The sequence below is a fragment of the Corapipo altera genome, unplaced genomic scaffold, assembly GCF_003945725.1.
Source record: "Corapipo altera isolate COAL_440 unplaced genomic scaffold, ASM394572v1 61553, whole genome shotgun sequence".
Taxonomy (NCBI): domain Eukaryota; kingdom Metazoa; phylum Chordata; class Aves; order Passeriformes; family Pipridae; genus Corapipo; species Corapipo altera.
This window is the reverse complement of record NW_020884918.1, coordinates 5712000-5730072: the sequence shown is the minus strand read 5'-3', so window position 1 is coordinate 5730072 and position 18073 is coordinate 5712000.

Below are 18073 nucleotides of genomic sequence, written 5' to 3'. Positions count from 1 at the left end.
CCAAGTGAGCTTGTCTCTCTTATTGTGCTTTTATTATGATGCTCCTCGGATGATGTTTTTAAATGAATTTTGAATAGTTTTCTTAATTTGTTTTATTTTGCTTCATGGTAACAAAACTGCCGGAGCCCCACAGGAATGATTCAGAGAAGTGCAATATTATTGGAACATGTCTCCTGCTTTTCTCACTGCTTACTTATAATTAAGCTTTATTGAGGTGTAAAATGAATAACAATTTAAAAAAAAAACCCACCACGTTTATTGGTCCAGGTGCAAATTCACAGATACTCCAGAAAACTTTGTTTTCCATGACCTCAACAAAACCTTGCTGGTTTCTACCAACTCCCTTCAGTTTCTACTAAGGCAGCATCCTGCTCAGCCATATGTCCCAATGGGACATCTCTTCAGAGCCACTTGTCACTACTCCTTGTACACAGGCAAAAGGAGAGAGTATTCCTGGTTTTTCTGCTTGGAAGTGAGCACACATATCAGCTGTAGCTGCTCTCCATAGTACACAGGTCCTGGTATCAAACCTCACTTTTTCCTGCCCTTGGTGGGAATCAAGACTCTGCTGTGAAAAGCAAAGTAGGAAGCAATACCTTGTCTATTGCTGTATTTGCTCCTTTCGTGGACTGTCCTGATGCAGGCAACTACTGCAGACATAACTGTAACTGGAATGCAAGATCTAATTAGTAGAAAAAAGTGGGGGAAATGCAGTAAAAGTGAGTAGGCTTTCCAAAGAGACAAAGTTCTCATAGACCCCAGTTTATCCCGGTTTTAGACGTTAGTGGAACCAGTTGTGATCACACACTCAACACACTCAACACTACCTTCAGCTCACTGCTGGTCCAGGCTTTGACTTCCCATTCCCGACCTTTGATGGTCTTTTGACTGGGGAATATTTGGCTGCACCATTCAGAGAGATGGCTGGCTCTGTTTTGGGGGGGTTTGGGGGGTTTCACTTTTTTTAGAGAAGATTTTCTTGGCAGGCACAGAAAGCACATCTGCATGTTCAAATGGATTTCCCAACCTGTAGCATAGTTCAAAGCCAAATCCCAGAGTGGTCAGCAGTCCTTCTGCTCAATCTGGGATTTTAGCACTTACAGCATCCATTTTAGCACCGTGCTGCTCCCCCAGAATGCAGCACTAATGGATTACTGTGCATTACGTCCCTCATTACTGCTTAAATATTTATCAGAACATTATGTATTTAGTGGCTGGGGGAAAGAGGCAATCCTGCCTTTTGCCATACAAAAGGGTTAATTACAGACTGGATAAGTCTCCATGACTTAAAAATTGATAAAACAGATAGAGAGATTAACAGGAGAATGTGTTATTTACAGCTAAATAAACATTCAGCTGCATGATCCCGAGCTGGGATTTCCCCATAGGAAAAACAACTAAAGTCAGTATTTTATATCAATGGTCTACATTTGTACAGCAGGGGGAAAAAAACAGAAAGCTGGTTTCTACTCTCTGAAAACAAACAAGTTGCTCATCCGAGGCAGCTTCCTACCCCGGGGCTGACGTTCTTGGAAATATTTGGAGGAGTTTGTTAAGAGCAGATTTGCTCTGGCCTCAACCTGACAGTATGGAAGCAATTGCATCTCCGTCTTTCGCTGCTATTCATGTGCCTCTCTCCATCTTTTTCAACACTGGATCTTGAATTTTTAAATCTATTTTCAGTCTACACTTCCCTTAAAACCATGCTCTCAAGTTGTTTCCATGGGTGCCTATCATACCCGTGCTATCTATCACTTCTGGAGGCAAACACGGGTACATGTCCTAGAAGAAAAAAGTCAGAAACCAACGTTTAACATGAAACAAAGCAACCCCTGTTTGCACTTCAGCAGGAATTCTTTCCCTGATGATAATCCCACCACCACCACTTCCATTGCTGCGTTGGTCCACGTGTTACACACATGTAACACACACATCACTTGTAAAGACGGGCTTATTTACAATTAAAAACCTTACTTAAGTTTGGGTTCTTCAGCAGACAAAAGACACCAGAAAACCCAGTTGTTCATGGAATTCAGCCAATGTTTGTCTCATAAAATAAGTTCTTAAGGTAACTTATACTGGCACTGTGAAATATTGTTCATTATAACGGAGCAGCTGAGATAATGTTGTTTTCTAATTTCCCTTTCTCAGTCAGAAATTAAATAAAAAGTCATGTCTAAATTACAATACTGGATTGAACGCAGACAAGGACCCCATGCGGGGAGCTTATGATATATCCTTCCCACGTTTTATAGCCATTAAAAAAGATTATAGGATTTTTTTTCCTTTTCTTTTAGGCCATTTACATTTGTTCTGAACTCTCACTGTGTTTTATTTGAAGCTCTTAAAAGTGCCAATGTACATAATAAGTCAATCAAGAAGTTAAATTAAGAAAAAAAACAAAAACATATTGACTTGTCTATACCAAGCATGCACTTGGAAATCTGAACTCCACCACCTAATGACTTTCTGACTTTGCAATAAATATCACTGAGCAGGGGTGGCTGAGTTGTTCTGCACAAGGAAGTGCATTTATAATCTGATTAAAAGGTCTTCTATCTTAGCACAACCCCAATAATGGGGTGCTCTGTGCTCTTCCCCACCGAAGCATCCATTAACATCTGCAGAAATGCTCTGTGGGGGCTGGACTGCTTCTAACAAAGCTTTCCAGCCTCAAAAAAGCTTTCCTTGTTGCTACTGATTTCTGTAATGCCTGGTTTGCCCACACTCGTGGGGGGTCATAGAGCAAATCCCACAGGGCCAAGTGCCCCTCTGTGCCACTAACCCCTCTCCTGCCCTTCATCTGCTGCCTCCCTGATTCCCCCAGACCCCAAAATCCTCCTGCACAGGGCTCAGCCATAGCAGTTTGGTCTGCACAGCTTTCCAGCTGCTTTCCCAACCACCTGATACCCACCCACGACCCTGTGCCCAGCTTTTCCCTACCTCATGGCTCTCCTCCTTGCTCCGGCTGCCATCTCCTCCTGGGAGAACACACCACTCCTTTCCTCACAAGGGTATCGAGTCATTCAAGGTCATCTTCCTCTGCTGTTGTTATTCGGAGCCTGCAAAAGACTTTTGACAAGGCAGAAATTGATTCTTCCTTTTCAACCCTGCAGATTTCCTCTTTTTCCACTGATTTTCAAAGCTAAACTTCTTCCCCCCACTCTCAATTTCAAGAGCATTTCATGAATCCTTCTTCACTTTGGCAGCTCGTCTCAGAGCTGGTGGCATCAAAGGACCAGGTTTCTCATGAGGCTTCATTAGCTGAAGGTGGGATTTATCTCACTTTCACACCAGAACAACATCTCAGGCCAGACCAGTCAGCTGGGCTCTCTTCCAGTCAATAAAGAGAAAAAGGCAACTCCAGAGGCAGATTTACCCAACCAAATTGGGTTGACGCTTCTTAAAAATGAGTCACCTTTCTTCTGAAAGCACCTCTTTCTTTCCACTGATTACGAAGGCATCCCAGGCTGCCAGGTGGGACTTGACTATTTAGCTTCAGGAAGGTGGGCACCTGGCCTCATTTTTCCAACATACCATGAAGATGCTTTGCTGTTGGAAGTGTGACTTCTTGGACTGACCTCACAGCACGGTAGCTGCACAAAGCTCTCCTCACATGCTGCATCAGCAAGGTCAAGCCACTGGGAAAATTCTTGTTAGTATTATTATGTTGGTCCCTTACTGACAGCTCGCATCAGAAACCTGATGCTTTCACTGGAGTTTGACACCATTTGCTTCCTACTGCTTGTCTATCCTTGTGAAAAGATTGCCATGTTTTGCTCCAGAAGTGGCTGCATTCCAGTGGAAGGTGAAGTGCTCCTGCATGTGGATTCCTGGACTTTGTTCAATAAACATAAAACTTTAATATTGTGTTTGGATTGCTGCAAATGGAAGGTGCTGTGTTACCCTAATGCATTTTCTGGGAACATGAGCCCACTCTATACCTCGGGACTCAATTAATTAAAGAACATTAAATACAGTACGAGGTCTTCCTCCGAGCAGCACAAACACCTGCACTTCATTGTGCAACTTGTGCCTCTCATAATAGCTACAGAGATAGCTAAGGCCTCATCCAAAACCTATTAAAGTCCGTGGAAAGGTTCCCGTTTACTTCAGCCTGGCTTGGATCAGACACCAAGGCAACATCGTGAGGATAATCAACTTGGAAAGTAAATCACAACTAATTTGCAACTGGGAAAACTTGGAGGGAGTCAAACAGTTGAGCTCCAAGCCGTAGACTTTGAATGTCTCTGTGTAGTGTGAACAAAGGATGTGAGTAAAGTCTGAATAAAGGACTTCATGATTAAATAGCTGTAAGGTTGCACTCCAGAGATGTTTTCTTCTCTCACTGAAGCTTGATGTTTTCCAGCTCCAATACTGTGTAGTTTTGCTACTAAGCAGAAGATGCTTCAGTCTGCAAAGGAGGTTTTTATGCTAATCCCTTGTAAAAACACAGATTTTCAGTTCCCTAATTCCTCTGTCAACAGGTTTCAGTACACAGTGGGAAAGATTAACTAACCTCGTTATACCAGACTGTCAGACCAGCCAATGAGTTATCTGGTCAACACAACAAATAATTACTGTGTGTGCCTGATTAAAAGGTCAAGGAACAACTACGATGGTACCAAAAGTGAGATCAATTCATTTTCTCTAGACCAGTCCCTCACAGTACCAACCTATGAGGACACAACCTATGGTGGCCTATAAGCAAATATTTTGTCCGAATTTATTCCTCAAGTCTTGTTCTTTAGATCTTGTTTGCCCCTAAACGGAATATAGGAAACCAGCAAAAGCTGTAGATCACTATTTTTTTTTCCTCAGGGAAACCCTGTACATCAAACAATTTAAGCAGCAAGCATTGGTTTGACTCAGATTATTTGGTGGTTATTTCATCTGGCTTTGCAAAGAGATGTTTTGCACCTCCTGCCTCACCTGTGTTTATGCAGCAGTCTCCAGCAACAGCCAAGGACCTGACCAAGAGGAACTTCTCCTGTAGAAACATGGAGAAATGTTAGTCCTTAACAAATACAGTGGTACAGGGTAAGGATATGTTGCTGTCCATGGCAGGGGGGTTGGAACTAGATGATATTTAAGGTCCCTTCCAACTCAAACCATTCTATAATTCTATAATGGTTTAATTCCTTCTTCTCGCTATCATCCCCAAGAATTATGTCTGCTACTGGCTCTAGAAATAAAATAATTTTCATGCATTTCTACCCTAAGTATTCACACAAGGTATTTAAAACATCAGAATCAGAGGGTAAAAATATCTGATAATCTCTAGCAGCCTTGAGGAGAAATGTTGAATACAGGGGCTCTTTCTACCTTGCAGAATGTCTTAATAAAAGAAAAGAATGGACACAAGGATTTTAATTCAGTCGAGCTATCCCTGCAGTCTGTGGTTGGAATGCACTCCAGCTTTTGAGGCAAATTGTATTATTTCTCCAAGGCAGCAACTGCAAAATACAGATTCCTATTGCTCCCCAGTGGCACAAACTTAAGAAGTCAAAACAGAAGGTAAAACAGGAAAAAAAACATCCTAGACACACAGTGAAATGGAGCAATGCAGGGTAGGAGTCTGTGGAAAACATTTAGCTCTGTGACCTTCCACCTCATTTATTTCAGTCCTACAAAATTAACTCTGCTCCTACTGAACTGAACCGGAGCTTAAAAGAAGGGAACAACTCACATAACATCTGTTTCAGTCACTACCATTTCCAGCTTTTGGTTTGATAAAAAAGCTGGAAGAGACCAAGTCACAGGAGAGACTTCATCCAGCTTCAGCATGGTCACCTGAGGAGTAGGTCACATCTTCAGGGAACCCAACTACTTCCCAGACCAAAGAAGAAGGGTTCCTTAGTGCTTTGCTGGAGGCAAAACACTACTTTTATTGCTATGTTGGTGAAATAAATCCTTCATCCAACAGCACAGAGGCTGCTCTAATAGAGTCGTGCATCTGAGTGTGAAGTAAAGGATCACATACAGTCCTCAGCAAACCCTGGAAAAATCAGAGTCCAGTTGGGACACTTCCCTGGAACTGGTTCATTACACATCCCTGCAGGAGGTTAGCCTGGAAAGGGGAGAGACCAACCTCTCTGCCCCCATTCCCATCTCCACTCTGCTTTTCCTCCTCCCTACCATTTCTGCCTTCCTTAATTATTTTTTATTTCTTTGTCTGTGTGTCATTTCGATAAGCGCCGTAAAAATCCATGTGCTGGAAATCTTGCAGTTAATATGTGGGAACCAGAGCACTGTGAAACTAACTTGGTATGATAACTGTGCCTGTGACGTCCCTGCTGGCACCTGAAAATTCCCTTGGATCCTTTGAAAAAAAAACAACAATGGAAAATGTCAATAAGTAGAAGACATTAAGGTATTTCTAGTTAGTAGCTGAATGGGTCTGTACAGGGAAGAACCAAGGAGACAAAAACCAGATTAAGCTTTCTGTACCTTCCACCTTCTTATCAGGGCAAAATATGATATAAACTGCCCACTTTAATACTCCATTCTCACTAAAGAAAACTACTCCTAAGAAGCAGATAGTGATAAGACAAGGGGGAACAGTTTTAAAGGAAAAGAGGGGAGATTTAGAATGGATATGAGGAGCAAATTCTTCCCTGTGAGGGTGGTGAGGCCCTGGCACAGGTTGCCCAGAGAAGCTGTGGCTGCCCCATCCCTGAAGTGTTCAAGGCCAGGTTGGGCGGGATTTGGAGCAACCTGGGATAGTGGAAGGTGTCCCTTCCCATGGCAAGGGTTGGAACAAGGTGAGCTTTAAGGTCCCTTCCAACCCAAACCATCCTGGGATTCTATTATATTATCCATGCCCTTCTCCAGGGAGAAATTGATACCTCACAGGGAACAAAGCATTCTTGACTGGAGTAGCCACGGGCAAGAGGGATGATGTCTGGTGATACCAGATCTATATCCCAGCAAGAGCAACAGGCCTGTCCTAAACTATGACTGCTAAGAAATCATCTCTGTATAATCCGTATAAGTACAGGTGATAAAAATATAAAAGCAGGGCCTTGAGATTCTGTGACTTATATGGGTACCGGGTATAGTCCACCACCACAAAGATTTTCACCACTTAAATACTCACATCAACACCACAAGCAACCAAGACCCAAACGACCAAAACAGAGACATTCCTGTCTTTCTTTACAGTATGTTCCAATATATCTTTTAATTTCAGTGTCTTAAATTTCCCCGTGTGTCAAACTCAGCTTAGCTTTTTCATGTTGATTATTGTTTGCTCAGATTGCTCAGCCTCTTCTATATGGGAGCCATCTGCTGTTTATAAAGCTCTCTTACAGTCAAGTTTCCTGTAAAATACAGCAGCTTTATTGGTAATTTTGCTCTTTCTCAGAGGACACTTCTGATTTTGATCCTTTAGTTTTGTTTTGAAGTTTATTTTGCATTAAAAAAAAAAAAAGTAATCAAATTTTCTTTGGGCAGTTAGAATCATTTTTGCTGGAGGGAATATAAAAATTTTCATAATCACAAAAGTTTTCATTCAGCCTCTAAGGACAGGAATATCCTGGTGGCTATTTTGAATAGACACAGTGACTTAGTCACTTTAAACAAACACAGTGAATATCACAGTTACTTAGAAAAATGTCTTATTTCTCTGAGGGCAGAAAGTGAAAAAAAAATTAATCAAAACATAAACTTGATAAAATAATTTCTTTAATCACATTCTGTGAGTCTGTGATCCTATGGAAATATTTTCTTTAAGAACTGAGGAAAAATGTGACGTGAGGTAAAAAAATTTGTCTTGAATGTTATGACAGTTATAGTGTCTCTATATATAATAAAAGAGTTCTGCACCCATTCTTTTTACACAAGTAAAACATTTTCCAATAAAAAGTTCTGTTGAAAACAATTCTAGTGAAAACTGATCTGTGTCAGATACCAACGCTAGGGAATATCTCCCATGCAACTCCTTAAAGAGGAAGAAATAAAGCTCTTTTCCTTCTTGACACTAAGGTACTTGTTCTTTCTCCAGAAAACATCAAATAATTTAATAATGGGTATTTTTTTTAAGTGTTTTCAGAAGCACAGGCACCTGAAGGCAAAGTTGAATCCGTAAGGAAATGCCGTGAATGCACACATCAACACATAAAAATAACTATAACAGAGCTAACTGCAGTAATATTTAACTAGTTTGCATGGACTTTTCAGCTATAAACATGACCTTTGCCTTATCATGTTTAAATCTGTCATGGATGTCAGATATTGCCTTCTTAAGTGGACTCAACTGTATTACAGGCTTCTGTGGTAATGCTGGGCTGAAGTGTATCTCCATTTTATGTTCTTAAATATTCATAAGAAGCTTTGCAACATTAATATCTTAGAAGGCTTACAAGAACACTTAAATAATGTGTCTTACCTCCCTTCGCCCCTCCCAAAAATGTCCCAGTCTTTTCCAATTTGTGTAATGCATTGAGCCATTTTAATAATTGTTTGGGGATTTATTCCGTGGTTCTGCAGTTCGCCCATAGCCAGTGTAATTATTATCTCCACTGGTCTTATCGTGTGCTAATCCTGCTTGTTTTACCAGCAGAGGAGACAAGATTTGAGAGCATAAGCATGAGGCAGGGGTTTTGCACTGGAATTACACCCTGTGAGCCCCCCACTGCCTCATGTCTGCATGTGAAACACGAATAATAAGAAGAATAAAAATAACATGGGAATTAAAATTAAAGCTGAACCTTACTTCAGTTGAACTGTTTCTACTGTGAGGCAGGTGAAGGAAAGCAGCTGTTTTGTGATTGTAAACAAAGTTACAGACTGTGGAAGCTTAGCCATACTAGCATAAAATAATGATTTCTTTAGGCCTGTTTTAATCTAGCTGCTCTGAAGGATCTTTATCAGGTCATTATGGAGAATGTGTGTATGTACATGTGTATGTGTGTGCACAGATATCAGATGCATATGGAAGGCATAACAAATCCTGCACCAGACAAGGTCTGCATGGATTAAAGTTTACTTCGAGATTTGGCATTAAAAGAACTTTTTCCCAACTGCATGACTGAATTCCCAGCTATGGAATCAGAACAACCCCCAGAAGTTTCCTATGGACACCTCTAGGAACACACTGGTTTTGCGGGAGAAACATTTAAGCTGTTCTTTTTAGTGGGTTCTACCTTATTTTCATGATAATTTTGCATAACAAAAACTTGTTTCCACAAATTCTGCATTTCACACATGTACATTTCCTTTACTATTCCAGCCAAACCTCACTCTGAACTTTCAAAATTAAGCACATGAGGGCCGTTCGCTTCAACACATCGCGGCCTGAGTTTGCCATGATGAGCTTACAGGATGTTAAGACCCACTCTCTACTTCTGCTCGCTGCTGTTACCAATCTACTTCCCGCCAAGGGGCAATATTTCAATGAAAAGCAATACAGAAAGTATTTTCATCGCAATTTTATCATCGTGCTGCTGTACCAGGGAGCCCTCTCTCTCTCTTTCACCAGCTAAAGCAGCAAATAACCCCAGCGAACTGAGGCACAGGAATGTGCCTCATCCCTTTATCTCAGCTTCTGGGTGGTGTTTAGATAAATGTAACTCAGGGCTACCATTTGCAATTCAGCTTCTCACTGTGCTTATCCAGGCCAGCGTGAAAATGCATGCGGAGCCCCGTGGCTGCAATGGGATGGTGTAGATACGTAGGGATCAAGGGGGTGGATTGAGGAGATGGCATGGAAGTAGTGAAAGTTGGGCTTGAAAAGGGTTGGAAGTGAGTTATTAGGCAAAGCTGATCATTCAACTGCAGGCAGCAGGTCAAGGGGGAGATTTTGCCCCTCTGCCCCCTCAGGTGAGACCCTCCTGCAGAGCTGCCTCCAGCCCTGGGGAACAGCAGCACAGGGATGTGGAGCTGCTGGAGTCCACGGAGATGCTCTGGGGGCTGGAGCCCCTCTGCTCTGGAGCCAGGCTGGGAGAGCTGAGGGGGTTCACCTGGACAAGAGAAGGCTCTGGGGTGACCTTACTGTGGCCTTTAAGTACTTAAAGGGGCCCTGCAAGAAAGATGGGGACAAACTTTTTAGCAGAGCCTGTTGTGGTAGGAGAAGAGGTGATGAGTTTAGATGGAAATGTCGATGTAGATTAGATATAAGGGGTAAGTTCTTTATACTGAGAGTGGTTAGGCCCTGGCACACATCGCCCAGAGAAGCTGTGGCTGCCCCTGGATCCTTGGAAGTGTCCAAGGCCAGGCTGGATGGGGCTTGGAGCAACCTGGTTTAGTGGGAGGTGTCCCTGCTCATGTCAGGGGAGTTGGACTAGACAACATTTAAAGGGTCCTTCCAACACAAACTGTTCTAAGATTCCCTGCTTTTGATGGTTTCTGTTGACTGGGATGCACACTTTGGCCAGCTCTACTCGATGTGGTTTGGGTTAAGATTGCAAAAGGTTCACCAGATGTGAGGTAGAAAAAGAGGGTGCTGCAGAGCCCAAACTGCACTTCCACAGCAGGGCAATACGTTATGTCAAGCTGGATCACACATCTAGCATCCCATGGGACACTTCGGAATTTATGTGGGTGACCTGTGGAACAAGCAGAACTCATTTGCCTTCAGGTCCCTGTGGACACGAAATGCACTTTAAGCAGGAGACTTTCAGGAGGTGTCAATCAGAAAGGACCACAACGAAGATAATTCACTCTGCCAAACAGAAGCCCTTGAGAGCATGAGAAAGTGAACCCCAGCCTCACCTGCACTGCATTTTTTGTTGCAAGTCAGGAGAGAAGGACTCAAGTATTACAGGTATCATGGGTCTTGCCAGGCTCTGTTGTTGGGGTGAGCAGTACTGTCCATGTTCCTCGGCAGACAGAGGTGTCTTCCAACTCCTAGGGTGGACTGTGACATACTGCATGCTTCACTTTCATGTATTCCCATAAATAACAATAAGGTTAGAAAACAACACAGTGCCAAAGGCAGAAATGGGAGGTGGGGGTGGACACACAAATCCCTATTTCTCAAGCAGCTAGAGTTGCTGATTGAAAAACTCATACAACCTGCCTTCACTATTCAAACTTTTGGGTGTTAAATCCAAATCTAAATAATCCTGCATGTTTCTTCCTTGACTAAGCACCTGAGCACTAATTACATGCCTGGTTAATTCAGTAATGTACGTACATTTCTGGGCTCCCTCTGCTTGTATTGCTCTCTCTCCGCTTCGGGAGATTAATGAGGTGAGGAAACAGAAGATTGTTACAAACCTGCAGCTTGCTGTACCTCCTAAGAAGATGATGGGAAATGTACCAAACATCATGTTATTTTGTTAACACTGCTGTGTACTGTACATAATTATAATTTAGCTGTTATATTTCTTGCCTATTAAAATAGATAAGCAATGATCCAGGACTGCAATGAACAGCACAGCTTCACAGGACTATTTTTGCCATTGTGCTGTAATAAGCTGAAATACATTTGTGTCTAAGATTTTTGGCAGGATTATTCCTAGAGATATAGGTTCTGAAAACACATATTCCTGTAAGTTTACCATGTTCAATTTCTTTGCTTTCTCTTTGCCTTTGGGATTATTGTGGCCTTTATGCCTTTTGCTTTTGTAAACAAAGAGTTTAGGGTTGATTCTTCATTTATCCATTTACTTTAGGGTCTGTGGGAATTCTGGATGTATGAGACATAGGATCATACTCAGAGAATGGTTTGGGTTGGAAGGGGTCTGTAAAGGTCATCTAGTTCCACACCCCGTGCTGAATTGGACCCTATTGGGTGCACGTGTGAGAACATCCATGCTTAGTTATTCAATATACTCTGATGTGACATGCTGAATTAGAGCAGAAATTTGCAGTCATAGCCTGTATGTTGCTGCCACTAAAAGAGGTGAAAACTGGGTTGAAATCATAGAATCACAGAATGGTGGGGACTGGGAGGGACCTTTGAAGGTCATTTAGTCGAATCTTCAGTGAAACCTTTCACTAGGCCTGGTTGCTCCAAGCCCTGTCCAGCTTGATCTTGAGTATTTCCAGGGAAGTGGCACCCACCATCTCTCTCTGGGCAAACTGTGCCAGCGTCTCACCTCCCTCAGCATAAATGCCTTGGAGTGTTCTTTTAGGGGCCTGAATTCCAGCCAAACTGACTCATTCTGATATAAAAAAAAAAGAACACACAATGATGCTCAATCCTCAGTCTAGATACTTTGCTTTCTCTGTTTTACCTGCTCTTGATCTGCCTTTCTGCCTCTTCCATTTCTTTAAGAAGGCTCCTACGAGCACAGCACTGACGCTGTGCAATTATCCACTTTTCTCATTTATCAAAGTTTTATGCCTCTTAGTTTAGTGCTTACACACTCATTATATTAAAAAAAGAAAATAAGTCTAATGAGCCCAATTAATAATCCAAGTAAGCCCATTAACACCGAAACAGCCCAGCAGACACAGCAGTGTGGAAGTGAATGCTGTTTAAAGAAGCTCAAGGCAGGGATGTTGGCTGGTGTGCTGCACAAAGGCAGAAAAGTCACATGCCCAGCCAATAGAATCTGCATAAACATTCAGAGTGGGACTCTAAATGCAGGCACTGGCTGCCATTCAGGATGCTCGGGGGTGTTCAAAGCACCTTCATGAGTGAAAATGAAAGGTGGAAAACATTTATCACATCCACTTGACAAAACCAGAGTTTCTTCCCTTACTCCCCTCTAATGGATGCTCAGAGGAATCTTGCCTCATCCCTTTTCAAGGTTTCCTCACATTTCAGTCTCCCACCCACAGACTGCCAAATTTATTCTGCATACAAACCAGAGCTGGAAACGGGACATTAACTAGCATGCCTGGATTTAAATCCAGCTGATCCTAACCCCAAATCTAGATGGACTTGATATTCCTTCCAAGTTTTGAGGCAAAGCAAAAAGTAGGGACTCAAAAATACTGGTCATATCGTTCAGAAAACATGGACAGGAGATTTATGTAATCATGGAATCATTTAAGGTGGAAGACACCTCCAAGAGTACTGAGTCCAACCTGGGTCTGATCCCCACCTTGTCACCCAGCCCAGAGCAATGAGTGCCACGTCCCATAATTCCTGAAACACATCGAGGGATAGGGACTCCACCATATCCTTGGGCAGCCCCTTCCAATGCCTGACAAACCTTTCCATGAAGAAATTTTTCCAGATGTCCAACTGAACCTCCCCTGGTGCAGCTTGAGGCCATTTCCTCTTGTCTTATCATTGGTTGCCTGGAAGAAGAGTGTGACCCTCACCTGCCTGCAACCTCCTTTCAGGTAACTGTAGAGAGTGATAAAGTCTTCCCTTGAGTCTCCTTTTATCCAGGCTAAGTGAATTTGAATGTTTAAGACCCAGGACAAAAGTTGATGGTTCTTCAGAAAAGAGATTGCATCAATTTCCACAAAATAACAGCTAAATGTGCTCAAAATGGCCAGAAACCAAAACACGAGATGTTCCCCCTCAACACAAGCAAGAACTTCTTTACACTGAGAGTGGCAGAGCACTGGGACAGGATACCCGGGGAGGAGGTGGAGACTTCCTCTCCGGAGACATTCCAAACCCACATGGATGTGTTCCTGTGTGACTTGCTCCTCGTGACCCTGCCTTGGCAGACGGGTGGAACTGGATGATCTCCAGAGGTCCCTTCCAACCGTAACAATCCTGTGATTCTGTGAAAATATATACCAGGCTCTTCAAAAGTCACTGCCCTTTCCTTCTATTATTAAAAATCCAAGTGGTCTAACTCTCTCTTCCACGTCCCAATGAAACTGTGCTTTACTCATACACATACACACCTAAAAAATGTGTACATTTACATGGATATGGATACAAACTCGTCCTCTCTCTATACAAAGAGATTTCTTTCTCTTCCTTTCCTCACTGAGATTTGGGGAAGCTGCTTCTCTGCTGTACAGCAGTGCAGCAGGAAAAACCCCATGGTAGCCCTGCAGTATTTCCCTCGTGTAACCCAAGGCCTCGGTGGGAGCAGAGAGAGCTATCAACTCCCTTTGATTAACAGGGTGGGTATGCTCGGCTATTCACTCACCAGAACAGGGAAGATAACTTTGTAGACCACAGTAATGGGGATCTACCTCCCTTGCTCATTGATGACATTGAGCCCTAACCATGTGGTGTTTTAGGAGCAAAGTAATTCCATCGGCTGCCTTTGATTACATCATAAATTGACACCTTGCCAAGATATAAAAACATGGTTTTAGTCTGTGGAGGCCAGGGCACTTCAGATGATGCCCTCTCTCATTTGCTGGGTCTTGTGCCACAGCAGAGCTATAGATCACATCTGTAATCCTGTGGAGTTCATTATCTCCTAATGCTATTTGCTTTTTTAGATCATTAGAATGAAACTTGACCTGACCTGTGAACTATGAAATTGATTGTTGCCTTTAAATGGTCAACAGCCCATTTTCTAATCGATACACCAAATAATTTTATACATATTTAAATTATATATAACTTTAATGCTCGTTAAATTTATCTGCCACTTTCCCTCTATAGTTTATTTTGCATGCATCTGAAACATGGATGGTGCTTTTACTACTTGGTGGTACCATTTAGAAAAAAAAAGGAGGAAGAAGGAGGAAGACACAAATAAACCCTGGCCTGAAACAGAAAGCTGAGCTGCTGAACATGAGTGCAATTCTGCTCTGAAGGCTTTTAAAACATATCCTAGTTTGGGCTGTGGTTTGAGATTAATCCATTCCATAATAGCTAAAGGGAAAAAAAAAAAGGAACCCAAACCAGAACAGAGTTTTGCTGTAATCATTCAAGTTTGAATAGAGTTTGTGGCTTCTGTTCCCTGCCTGTTGCTTTGCAGAATGAAAAACCATAAGACGAGAAGTAAGATGTTGAGGTAGGCTCATGACAGAACTGGATTCAGTGAGAAGGAAGGTTTCTGAGATTAGTGAGGTTATTTCTGGTCCTGGGGAAGCTCTGTTTAATGGTTTGGGTCTACTGGGGCTTTGCACAAGTATATAAAGGGACGGGAAATATCATTTCTGGCCACCTTACAGATCACTTAACTTTTAAGTAGATATAATAACCTTGCTTATGCTCTGATGATTTTAGGAAGTTCTCCTCCGGGCATCCTTCTGCATCCTGCCTTTGCTGTATCCTCCAAAGTAAATTGCTGTCCTCATGTACAAATTCCTGTGGAGTCCCATTAACAGCCTTGTTGGTCTGCCTTTTCAATCACTTCATGAAACAGTCCTTGGTTGTTGGCAAATTCAGAAAAGAGGGGGAAAAAAAGGGTCTCCCACCCCAATCTGCCTCATCTTTTGACCCAGCCTGTCCGGTTCCCTCAGCATCTCCACATCACCAGAAAATTCACTGTACTATCCCAAAACCATTCCATTTTGGGAAAGAAGGAAACTCAGACACACAGGTTCAAGTTTCTTCTCTTGTCCATGTGGAAGAGAGAAATAAATGAGTAAAATCCATAAAGTTTATTTATTCTGTGGGAGATGAGACCCAACAGCAGCAACACAGAATTAAGAGGTAAATACAGACACAGAGTCAGGATGGGTGATGTGACCAGTGCAATTACTAAAGGGTTTAAAACTCTTGGTTTCATGATTGCAGGTCTTGCATCACCTTCACTTTTTCCAGTCAGCATCAGCTGATATTATATACATCCCTGTTAAAGGCCTCTAAGGATGGAGTAGTTAACTTTTTTAACTTTTTTAAAGAGGAAAAGCAGTACATGCTACTGCAAAATGACAATTAACAATGCACAAAATGGTTCTTCAGTGGAAAGGTCATTCCCTGCCACCCAACCAGCCAGTCCCTTGTGTCATGTGAGGGGTTTTTTGTACTGTTCAAACAGATTTTTAAAAATACTCAGATAAAAAGGGAAAATTCCTCTTGTATTACACAAATCACAGCCTTACTCAGATAATCACAGTGTTCTTTCACACAAATTAATTGTTGAAGGAAGGAGTGAGAGAAATGCCTCACTCTGCTCCCTGCCCTGCACCCACTGGGCTTGCAGAAGGAGCAGGATTGCGACCTTTCCACTGAGGATCCAGCCAACACCACTGCCTGCAGCAGCATCTCTTTGTTAACAAAGTGACTCTCAAGGCATCTCCTGGCTTCTCCCTGCTTCTCGAGAGGTCTGTCAGAGAAAAGAATAAAAAACTAACAAATAAAATTAGAAACAAGCATAGATCCACAGAAGAAAACAAACCTCCAAACCCTTTGGAATGGGTTCCCTAGATAATTAGTAGTCGGGCAGGACTTAATCTTCTAGATATTCTTGGTTTTGAGAGTAAAGAGGCATTCGGCACTTATCTAAAATTAAAATGGTCAGCACTGAAAGCCCTTGCAGGTACAGGGATCTCATCTGCATACATGTCTGCTTTGCTTCTGCTATTAGCCCCTGCTTGGTGATGACCAAGGGGCCACCAGGGGAGGGCTGTGGGGGGGAAGCAGGAGCTTCTGCTGTGATACTGTGCCTGCCACTGCTGCATCCAGCAAATGGCATCTTTTAATACGTGGTCATTTTTACTTATATTCCAGTTTTATCAAAGCAATGGGGCGTGCGATAGGCTGGTAAATAATTAATTTATTTCCCAAAGTCGCTCAGTGGAAGAGATGACAGGCCCTGCCATTTATACTTTTATGAAACGCCAGATGAAGTGAAGACGTCAGCGAGGGGGGTAAGTCGCTGGGAACAAAGTGAATTAGAGAATATCTTTCCTTCAGTAAGACAAATTTGTGTTGGGTAACCATGCTTTGCTGGGGAAGCCAATTGGAAAAGAGTGATAGAGGCCCAGCTACCGAAGTTCATCAAAGTCATCTGTTTCAGGTAAGCTCATTTTTCACCAGCCAAGGGGATATTTACCTGGAGTACACCTGTAAGGTACAGCCGACAGATTGAATGGTACAGTGCTTTATTATATTTCACACCCTGATGATTCAATATGATAGGAAAGAGGGAGAGAGAAGGGGAGAGCTACAAAAAAAAAAAAAAAAATGCCATCTCTTCTCTTTGGAGTGCGTTCGTTGCACTGTTTGGCTGCAGTGCTTAGGTAAACCAAAGGAGAGTGAGCAATGGTTTGCAGTGCATTATGCTCCTGTGTGAGAATTTAGCTCAAAATAACATTTTTTTTCCTTTTTGCAAGTGTTGTTCCAGATTTCTGCAGTGAGGCAACACTAAATTATACATATATACGTTGTGAAGTACGTCCACCCAGCTGGTCAACCTGGACAGCAGCAAAATCTGACTGCTCCTGCAGTATCCCAGGGGAGTTCCATGCTCCTGCTGGGGGAGCATGGATGACTTCAGCTGGGAAAAGAGCTGAAATTCCTCTGATTTGCCTTTGCAGCCAACCCTGCAACCAAGTCTTTTGTGAAGCCTGCTTGCAGGCCAACTCCCAAAGTCCTTCCAAGGCCACCATTTTGGAGGGTCATCCCTTTGCTGTGTTGAAGACAACCAAGGTTCAAATGAGAGCCCGAACCCAACCTCTACAAGATCAGGAAACAACATAATTTAGCCAGAGTTTGCAAATCTGGCTGTTACAGTCCATGAGAGCCCAAACACAGCTGTGCCTTGGAAAATAGAAGTGTCAGTGGGTGGTTTCTGCATCTTGGTGGGGGTTATAGGGTTTTGGGGATGGGAAGTTTGCTGTTTGTGCCCACTGTTCCCACTCAAAAAGAAAATGAACATTTCTCTCAGCTCCTGAAAGAGTGTGGCCCCAGTCTTTTTTGTTTGGGGAGCAACATCCAAATCTGATGTACAATTTCTTGTATATCTCTGCTTCCCAACTGTCAGATATGTTTGCCTCCTGTAAAAAGAGTTTATCACAGCAAGTTTAGCTCAGATACCAGAGTTTCACAGATATTGCCACTACCATTTTGCTGTGAGATGTCAAAGCTGAGTTGAATGAAGTCTTCTGAACAAATGTGTAGTTCTTACAGAAATTATTGTTGCCACAGACAATATGTAGAAATTTCTGGTGTCTGATAATACCTTCATCAGTAAGTCAGAGATTTCAGATGTCTTTGTGCCTGAATATGATCTGGTGGCAATGGTGTGCTAGAACTATTGGGGTTCCTTGAGGCATCCTTGAGAAAAATAGGTTTGGAGTTTAT